The sequence below is a fragment of the Schistosoma mansoni genome (genome assembly GCF_000237925.1).
Source record: "Schistosoma mansoni, WGS project CABG00000000 data, chromosome 2 unplaced supercontig 0213, strain Puerto Rico, whole genome shotgun sequence".
Lineage (NCBI taxonomy): Eukaryota > Metazoa > Platyhelminthes > Trematoda > Strigeidida > Schistosomatidae > Schistosoma > Schistosoma mansoni.
Genome location: NW_017386003.1, coordinates 39,422 through 50,324, shown reverse-complemented (window position 1 = coordinate 50,324; position 10,903 = coordinate 39,422). Strand labels below are relative to the sequence as shown.

General features: G+C 37.5%; 2 non-coding genes across 2 annotated transcripts; both read left to right on the top strand.

Moving 5' to 3' along the window:
- The first annotated feature begins 841 nt into the window (after positions 1 to 841).
- Positions 842 to 2,535, top strand: Smp_sma.28s-5.1. The gene has a single exon (XR_001974606.1). It is a non-coding gene; the product is annotated as a ribosomal RNA (ribosomal RNA).
- A 111-nt stretch (positions 2,536 to 2,646) lies between these two features.
- Positions 2,647 to 2,800, top strand: Smp_sma.5.8s-6.1. The gene has a single exon (XR_001974621.1). It is a non-coding gene; the product is annotated as a ribosomal RNA (ribosomal RNA).
- Positions 2,801 to 10,903: the final 8,103 nt, after the last annotated feature.

Here is a 10,903-nt window from a genome sequence, read left to right as displayed (position 1 = left end):
AGTATTATAAGCCAAACGAAAACCTAAATCTGTTAATAGTCTTTGGAAATATTTAACAGATTTGTACGAAGTATCTTAAAATAGATTTAAGTTGATTTAATCTATAAGAGTTTTAATTATCTCATCGTCAATATTTTGACTGAATTTTTCAACCGTCTACATCCAACTGACTAGTTTCAAATCAGAAAAAACGGTCATACTAGCCACAATCCACCTACTCTGTAGGTTTAAGTTTGTGAATTACATTCTTGTTAACTCATGTTCAAACTACTGACGTTGAGTGGTTTGCAGATAATAGCTCTTAATTTTCTAATTTGCTCTACTCATATACTGTCACTAGGTTTATTTTTAAATTTATTCATTTCAGTGAGGAATTTATTGGTTCAACCACTTGATGTTTTAGTCACAACAGTTACTAATTCATTCAGTATAATTAGTACAGAGGCGTTTGTCTAGATTGCATAATTTTCGGTTTAAAGGACGAAGTGATCTTAGCCAGACCATCATTGAAAACTAGGAAGCACTGGATAACTGCTTCATCCTAGTGTGGGACTCCTTGTCAGTGCACATCAACAGCCTTACCATATGAGATCGAACTCAGGGTATCCAATCTCGTGTGCCATTACCTAAGATCAAGACCACTGAGCTAGCTCCCCATATTTTATATTTCTTACATAAGTCAATTCACGATATTCCATAACCATCTTCCATTGCCTGTGGTGGATAACTCCCTCATACTAAAATTGCTTAAATTCTACTGGTCAGAACTTCTTACTAGAACTTTAAGAATTCTATCTTGGAGCTATTCACTAGTGAGTACATTATTATTATTAGTATTCAGTATAATTGTTAGAATTGACAGTTATTGTATGGTGAAGATCTACTTGTTCAAAAGTGGCCTACTTAAATGTACAGACCATTTGTTTTCCAACAGTGCAAATATTATTTAATTTTCGAACTAAATATTTATGGATACTAACTGTTTGTACTAACGTGCTGATATAAAATTACAAATTATTGCGATGCTATGCACTGGAAAACTCCCCTTCTCCATTCTTTGAAAAAGCGAGAGACGAACACATCAGAATATGTGTATCTTATTATACATGATGGATAGGATGAATAGTTATGGTAGATGTAAAGCTTATGCTATTGAAGACGAGTGGCAGGTGTTCACTATTACAAATTTTTATCTCTCAGAATAGCTATGATCTGAACGTATGTTAAAGCGAAACTTGCTGAAATATTGCACAACTAGTGTTAAGAATTTCTTACTGTAACAAAATTTATGGAATTGAGTAAAGCGAATGTTATTACGATTTAATATTAAATTGTCAAAATAATCTTTAGTCTAGTGATTAAAAGTTTACTTAGGAGTTACTTTTTTCTGCCACAACAGTCCTTGTTGGCTGATGTACGAATAAGTTGAAAGCTAGGAGTTTCACGCCAAAACGTCATATTAGTGCTTAAAGTCATTCACTGTTGATCTCAGCCATATTGCTAGATTCACACTACTTGTTTGAGGTGTATACACGAAAACTGCAGTCAGTTATTTAAAACGATAGGCAACATGACTAAAAATTGCTAATACCGGGATAAATGCATTCACTATTTATTTTATTCCAGATCTTGAGCTCCAGTATTCTTTTATATATACCGTTTTATTCTTCGGCCAAATACCATAGTGAACCAGGTGTAGTGCGCAATTATTTTTTAGATGATACACAGTTATATGTTATAAATCAAAAGATAGATATTCGCAAGATAAATCGATTAAAAAATAAATGAACGAAATCGGTTGAGCCGTTCAAAAGTTATGCGGAAAAGTGTGTTCGTAAAATTCATCACTCATCAGCTGAATTCCCAGAGCTTGCAGATCAACTCCACCCGTTTACCTTTGAGCGGTTTCACGCACTGTTTACTCTCTCTTCAAAGTACTTTTCAACTTTCCCTCACGGTACTTGTTTGCTATCGGACTCGTGTAAGTATTTAGCCTTGGATGGAGTTTACCACCCACTTTGGGCTGCATTCACAAACAACCCGACTCCAAGGGTAGCTCAGAGCAAAACTGTCACACTTGATCTCTGCCCCCACGAGCCTTTCACCCTCTTTGGGCCAGAATGGGAAGCCGTACTCATTGCTGAACTTGGGACAGAGCAGTAATGCCTGAAGCCACCCTAAACACCACATTGCCTTACGATCAAATAACCGCAGGCTTCGGTGTTGGGCTAATCCCTGTTCACTCGCAGTTACTAGGGGAATCCTTGTTAGTTTCTTTTCCTCCGCTTAGTGATATGCTTAAGTTCAGCGGGTAATCACGTCTGATCCGAGGTCGGGGTCAATTAAATAATTCGTGCATAATACACACACAATCGATACAAACCATAGACCAAACCAGAGACAAGATCAAGTGATTAACGTAGCATACGATAGGTGCGAATTATCCCGAGCGTGTATAATGTCATTAAGCCACGACTCGAGCACAACCCACCGCAGCATCTCAATCAAGTCATCTAGACCAGACTAGGCTGTGGCCGGATTATTAGGACGGAGCCTCTGACCAGCAACCCGCGTTGATATACGGGTTTAAACGCCGGCAGGCACTAGCCCAATTCACGACTTAATGTGCGTCGTGATAGATGAAAAGCCGACCCTCGGACAGGCGTGGCCACAGGATATCCCGTAGCCGCAATATGCGTTCAAGATGTCGATGTTCAAAGCAGTATGCAGTTCACATTAATTCACACAGTTGGCTGCACTCTTCATCGACACACGAGCCGAGTGATCCACCGCTCAAAGTTGTACGCCAATAATCCCATACATCGGTTACCCAAATGCATAGAACTAATGGTTAACGCTGCAGCTCAGGATATTTACCGCTAAGCCAGCGTACATGCAGTCCAGCACGAAGCCAGGTGCATGCCAGGCAGCAAACCCGTGAATGGCAAGCCAATCCGGATCGCTTCAACAGTGTAAAAGGTTTGAAATAGGAACAATAACGGGGCGGACTTGCATGCATATAGCAAACAATTCTCTTTGAACCTAGCACACAACAATATTGTCATGCACTGTCCCATCGCCCTTGGCAGATCAGGCAACCCGAAAGTCACGAGAACACCATCAGGGCATACGACATGCCCAACCCTCCACATTTACTCGGGCTTGGGACCGGCAGTAACTCTAGAAGAGCTACAGGCGGAGTTATTGGAAATTGAACCTCTTATAAAACCCTCTATTTATTGAGGTGTTCTTTTTACTTATTGAAACATGTCTGGAATTAGAGGAAGAAATGATTGTTGATGTTATTGTAATTATTGAAATGTGCACGAAACATGGAAAGGTAAAGAAGCATGTGGAGTTTTAGGTAATTTGTTATTAAACGGTAGTTTGAAGACAAATGTTATTGTGGTGACGGAAAAGGGTTAGATGGAGACAATACGTATATAAAACCATGTTGTTCCGAGGGTTATATCATATACCCTCTTCAATTTACGATGAAGTTCGATCTCCTGCACTGAATATCGAAGAACCTATAATGATCTGAATTTATATTCGTGATTTCCGTGTTCATGTGAAATTGGTGCTAAATTTGTCTCTCTTTATCGATTGTAAATTTGAAAACGATTTCACTAGATTTTTAACATCCTGTATTCCTCTGTCAATATTCATCTCCTTTAGCATTTACTATTATTGAGGAGCGATAACAATCCATATCGACTGTGCGAATTGGTGAATGAAAACATTTTATCTTATATGGTCCAACGTTTTGGAAACTATACATCGCAGTGCCCCATAATCTTTTGCTGAACACGTCTACATGTAAATCAGCGACCGATGATCTGCATTATCATTGAAATGGTCAACTGATAAATTTTAGATCACCACTGAAATCCCGGAAGCACTGTTCTGCCGTTTCGTCTTACTATTGGACTCGTCTGCAGCGCACATTTCATTCACCATAATATGTGTTGACACAAATGGAAGACAAGTGTTGCTCCGACATTTGTAGCCACATGTGACGATGCGATGTTTTTATATTTTTGCAAACACTAAACGGCTCAGCCACAGTCCGGTTATTTTGCAACACGTGTTTGTGGTGCAAATGAAAAGCGTACTCAGAGACAAGAAATTAGTAAATGATAAGTGTGACAATAGGACCGTGTCTCGGTGATCAACATTGGCCATCACAAACACCGTATGGTGTATCGAGTATGTCGCATCAAAACACCATTTACCGAAGTGATTTCTTATTGAAAGCGTAACAACGGAGATTGAAACGACTAAAATTTCAGGGTTTGATATGACCACAGAGCTGATAAACCGAGTCGTATCACGTTATATCAAACACAAACTCACTGCTCCATCAAAACGGTCATAATTTAAGCAGGCCAGCAAATTGTATCAAAAGTATAAACTACGTCAAACGGAACAGCCTGTGCCATGTAGTCATCACAAACGTCGGGTGCTGATGATGTCGTTCACAAGAACAATGAAAGCTTCACGACCGAACCACTCAGATCAAAGAACAAAACTCCTTCAAAACCATCCAGCTGAACTACAAATCTTCTCAAAGCTTTCTCGAGAAACGGTTAATAAATAAGTATTCAAAACTTGAGAATCAGTAGGAGCAGTCCCAACAAGATTGAACCAAACATCTATCTAGTGAAATTCGAGGAACTCATCACAGAAAACAGTATATATGAGATGCTGGTACATCTAGCTGATGAGTCTTACATGGGACGACATGTGCCTCCGGGATTTCATCCATCTCTGCCTAAAATACCAATGCTGTTCAATAAAACGCTTTGAAGTGTTTTTCAGAGAATCCTCATGGTTACAAAGATTTATGAATATTTCATTTCAATCACATCATTTCAGTCGTCTGTATAACATGTTTTTCTCACAGAGGAGAATGCAATGGAAATGTACTGTTTGAATTAGAAGTACATATATTCCTATTGGCACATTATAATTTGTGTGAATTAAAAAACCCAAGTGAGAAAAGAAGCAATTGTTAAACACTTTAAGGTTACTACTTCATAAGTACTTAGTACAGAAATGCTTTTCCATTTTATAAATACTTCTTTCACGTACCAATAAATTCTCATCAGCATGTTGTTTTAAAATATGATTTTCAGTGTTGTTTAAAGTAAGCAACACTCATCAAAGACAATGTGGACTAAAAGATTAACTTCATTGGAGCTGAGAATCGAATCATAAGGGCGAAAATGTATCAGGCACACAAGTTGTTAGACTTATCCTTCCTCTACAAGCATTGAAAATTCTTGGATTACGTAACAATTGTAGTAGTAATATGGCGATTGTATTTCACGTTCAAGAGTCATAAACGCCCCACAATGATGAAAATTCCCCCATATTTTATCCTGATACGTTTATGAATCTGTTGTGCAATAGCAGTGATTATTGTGGAATTGATCTTCCTGGTTATGATTGTTACTTAATTACTTGCCAACTTATTCCTCTTACGCTCCATGTATTGGCGTATGTCGTTTATCAGTCTTCACCTACACGTGTTGGTAGTAAATCAGAGACCCATAAATGACAAAGAAGGAAAGACAACCACGGAGATTGAAGAACAGAGGAAAAGATGGGCGGAATATTTCGGGGAACTGTTGAATATAACAGGTCCATTGAATCCACCGGACATCGAAGCAGCACATACACACCTTCCTATAGATGTCACCCCACCAACGATCGAAGAAATCAAGATGGTCATCAGACAAATCAAGAACGGGAAAGCAGCAGGAGTCAGACATTGAAGTATCTGCAAACATGTTTCACCTTCTATTCAAGAAGATTTGAAAAAAGGAACAAGTGCCGGTGGACTGAAAAGATGGACACCTCATCAAGATATCAATGAAAAGTGATCTGGGCAGATGACGTGGCTATTCTATCTCATACGCACGAACAAATACAGATAACGTCAACTAGTGTAGCAGCAGCCTCTAAATCGATAGACATCAACATACAAAAATGAATGAGCAAGATCCGCAAATACAACACAGAGAACATCAACCCAATCACACTTGATGATGGACTTCTGGATGACCTGGTATCTTTCACATACCAGGGAAGCATCATCAATGAAAGTGGAGGATTGGATGCAGACGTAAAGGCGAGGGTTTGCAAAGCAAGGGCCGCATTCCTACAATTTATGAACATATGGAACTCAAAACAATTGTCAGACAATATCAAAGTGAGAATTTTTAATACAAACGTCAAGACAGTCCTGTTACTACTACAACCATCGTCAAGGAGGCACAAGTGTTTATAAATAGTTGTCTACGCAATGAACTCAACATCCATTAGCCGGATATCATCAGCATGAGCCTAATGCGGGAGAGGATAAACCGGCTTCCAGATGGAAAAGGAATTCGGGAAAGACGTCGTAAATGGATAAGTCACACATTGAGGAAATCACCAAACTGTGTCACGAGACAAACACTAAATTGGAATCCTTAATAGAAGCGCAAAGGAGGAAGACCAAAGAACACATTATGCCGAGATATTGAAAGAATGGATAACAACTGGATAGAACAGGAAAGGATTGCTCTGGACAGGGTTGGGTGGAGAGCGTTGGTTGCGGTCTACGCTCGTCCACGAGGGTTACACAGGCGTAAGTAAGTAAGTATGTAAGCCCTATTCAATATTACATTTGGAGTAAAACATAGAATTCTTATCGCAAAGTATTTCAACTAGTTCCCGTTTTTTATTTCTTGATCAATTTTGACGACAAATATTTAGTAATCGCAATTAGATGTTGGCAGTTCAGGAAACAAAATCTGAATAATATACAACAATATACAATGTCTCTGATTGTGCTCTTTACTAAATTGTACAGCTAAAGGCAGTGAACTTTTCGCAAACTCACCTGAGTGTGTTGTGCAATTAATTTACATGATGATTGGTTAAAACAAAAACAAGACATAAAATTTGTTTAAATATCTGTATGGCAGTTAAGGGTAGCCAGATATTCAAGCGGGCCATTCGTGTATATACACAAAATTGGATGAAACTTCCATCAGAAAGCAATAATTCGCATGGCAGTCAATTGGCAACAAATTCGGGAGTGGATAGTTAAGGTCTTACAACCTGCTTATCACACAGTAGAAGATATTTTAGAGCTACTGTATTAGGTATACATCAGAAAGTTGAATGGAGTTTTCATTTACGATTTTTTGTGGATAGATTTTTCTCTAATGTAGCTCTGACACTCCAGTGCGATCACCATGAGTTGCTTGTAGTAACAAGCGGGTTTGTGAAGGTTATTAAAGGTCAATAACATCAGTACACTTCTATGAAGTTTCAAAACATGACGAAGCAGGTGCCCAAAACCTTGTAGTTTCCAGCAGAAGTGAAACAGCTCGAATCTGTCTTGACTATCATCGTTATGTCTGCCAGTTACGATTAACTGTATGGTATGGTGTCAGAAACTGGTGTGAGATAAATGAAATTTATTTCGGCATACAGCCCGTTTACTTTGTGAAATAACAGTAATGTTAATTTTTGAGAAAACATGTTATTAATAAAGCAGTTATTTATGACCTTGGTACTAAACAACCACGCAAGTTTGCAGGCTGTCCACCAGTCAACTAAAAGTTCTAAGATCTAAACCCAAATTCCAATAGGTCCGGTTGTGGCTGAATAACTAGGGAATATGTTTGTAGACTCATGAACCAGTCTCGAAATCAGAACAAAGTGTTTTGGGTAACAACGGTACTAAAATGCATGGTATATACAAATGTACAAATTTAACTAAACAAATATTACCACCTAGTTGTTCAACCAACAATTAATAATAATTGATACCAAAATATTCAATCTTAATTACATTGAATAGCAAAGTGGTAAGAAATATATGAAAAATACTGAAAAACACCAAAAGGTGAGTGTTAATCTATCCGTTCTGGATAGATTAAGTAAGATTCTGTTTGAGCGGCTGTCCTATAACACAAAGTGTTTCAATTTCTGGGAAAGTGCTCCAAATTACAACCAAAAATGTACAATCCCAGTCAAAATCAAACCGCACAATCAAAGAGCGAGCAGTCAATATGGCAGCCGCCAGAATAATAACAATTGAAACAAACTAAATACAGTTCAGTAAGGAACACAGAGACTCAATAAAAACGATAGGAAAACCAAGAAAATTAAACGTTACAGTCTTAATTAGCATCAAACTGTTAACAATATATACAAATAAAGAAACCACAAGGAAGAAATCACAAATGTATGCATGGAGAGATTTTCACTTTCAAAATGGATCAAACAAAAGTATCTAGTGACGAAGTGAATTTCGGCATGTGACTATTCCATATAGGTGTATCAGGTGGAAAAACTATAGGTAGTTCCTAACAACTTTCTGTTCCGAATTTTGATTCATATTTCCGAAAACGTTTTGGAGGTGAGTAATTGACAGTAATAATTGTGATTTTTCGTTGTTGTTGAAGATTATGCAAATCATTTGTCATGACTACATTCGAATCAGGCATTTGATGCTCGAGTCACGTAGAGTGTTGACCAGTTATCATGGTGATGTCTGAGATTTAAGGGAAAAATAACAACGCTCAATATATATTATAAATACATAAACGAAGGAAATATACTTCAGCAAGCTGTGCTGCTTGATTCAGAGAAGTAGATGCTTGTGTTTACAATAGGTTGATCACTGGGTTCTGATCCATGTGTGCGTTAGGTCCTTCTTAGTGCAGATCGAATCCTATAAACCATGTTGCAATCAGGCCACTAGTTCAAGTGACTACACATTGCATTCACTTTGCTGAACTAAGATAGTCGTTGACGTCAGTCGACAGGAAACTCTGGACCCAGGTTTCGTGCTAATTGGCACCCATCAGCAAGATGTACCTATAATCGTGGGAGAAATGATACACCCTGACAAATTCGATCCTGTGTCACTCAGCTTCACAATCAGAGACGTTATCACTCGACTATACCGTTCACGACTGACCTTCTGTTAGACTGAGATGTATATTTGTCAAATCACGAGATTTGAACCAGTCCCAACAATTGAGACATGTCATTAAATAAGAAGATAAGAATTCAGCGAAGAAATTTTCTTTTCGATGAAACCATTCACTTAAGCTGTACGTTCGTATATTTAGTTAGATGAAAAATATATGTCTACAGGAGGCTAAGAATAATTGCATTATAAATTGATTCGGCAACAAATAACAAATGAGGTTACGTCTTAATCAAGGGGTATGAAAGAAAATGATTTATGGGTCAGACAGACCTATTGACAAATATGAAGAAAAGCGACAAACACAAAGGTCATAATAATAATCCGAATAATAATCAAGAAAACTTGTATAAGGTAATAATAAACGAAAAAACATAAACCTCAATTATCTGATCTTCGAAAAAATCAGGGCCTAGTTTTATTAGACAAAGGTGCAGGAATTGTACTTTTGGCTCGCCCTGACTATATTTCCAAAATATCTTCGATATTATCTGATCCAGTCGAATTCTCGAAAGAAACCGTTCAAAATGACACAACTGAAATAAAGGAACAGATGCTAATTAAAATCCTGAGGAAGATGAAATATGAGTTTATTATCAATGGTGATCTCTATGAAAATCTCAAACCATCAGGTTCCATTATATCTAGACTATATGTACTCCCAAACGTTCATAAGAATAATGTCCCTTTACGTCCCATACTTGAAATAAATAACTCACTATATCACTCTATTGCTAAATGGTTAGTTGACATTTTACAACCTGTTAAAAATCATATCAATAAATACAGTTCGCTTGATTCCTTTGAATTTGTCGACTCAATTAGAAATATCAACGTAATTGGTAAGAAAATGTTCTCAATACATGTCACTTCGCTGTTTACAAATGTTCCTCTCACAGAAACTGTTTGTTTTTATGTGACTATATTGAAAGCAATAATCTTGATATGTGTATCCCAAAACATTATCTTAAAGAACTACTTCTACGATGTTCGCTCAACGTGCAATTTAAATTTAATGATGTTTTCTATAGACAAACAGATGGAGTTGCAATGGGCTCTCGATTGGGTCCTCTCTTGGCTGATTGTTTCATGGCCAATCTAGAACATTCTGTACTTCGCCCAATAATTGAGAAATTTCATTTCTATATGACATATATGGATGTTACTTTCATTATTTGTGAAGATGACATGGACCACAATGAAATGTTAAATATTTTCAATAATTGTCATCCGCCAATTCAATTTACCTTAGAGGCAGAAGTGAACTGTGAATTCCATTTTCTTGATGTCCGTTTGAAAAAGAATACCTAAAGGTTATTTACAAAGACCTTTGTATAGAAAACCCGCTTGAAATGGATAATACAGGAATTTCCATAATTGGGTTCCACTGAGTCAAAAGAGGAACTTAATTCACTCTTTATCCTCAAGGATCAAGCGAATCTGTTCCAATGAGACCAAAATTCAAGAACTACTTCATCTTAGACAGACCCTCATCCAAAACGGTTATCCACCTAGGTTCGTCGATAGCAACTTAACGCCTAGACCTCATCAAGAAAAAGCTTTGACAGTACAGAAGAAAAACCTTCTTTATGAATATGGAATTCAAAGGAGACACGGCTGCTGAAATCCTGAATAAACGGATTTCAAAGTCGTTGAATAAAACTTTCTACACAACCAAGCTTCGAATTGTTTTTTTCTAGCTGACCTACCATTTGGGGGTGTGTTAAGGATAAACTTTCGCTTTGGACCACATCGATGTGTATCTATAAATTTATTTGCTCATGTAGGACACGTTACATAGGCCGCACAAAACGATCGCTTTCCAAACGCTTATTGGATTACTATCCGGCTCGGCTTTTAAAAAGGAGAATGTAAAGAAGATAACTAGTTCGATGCAAGAGCATT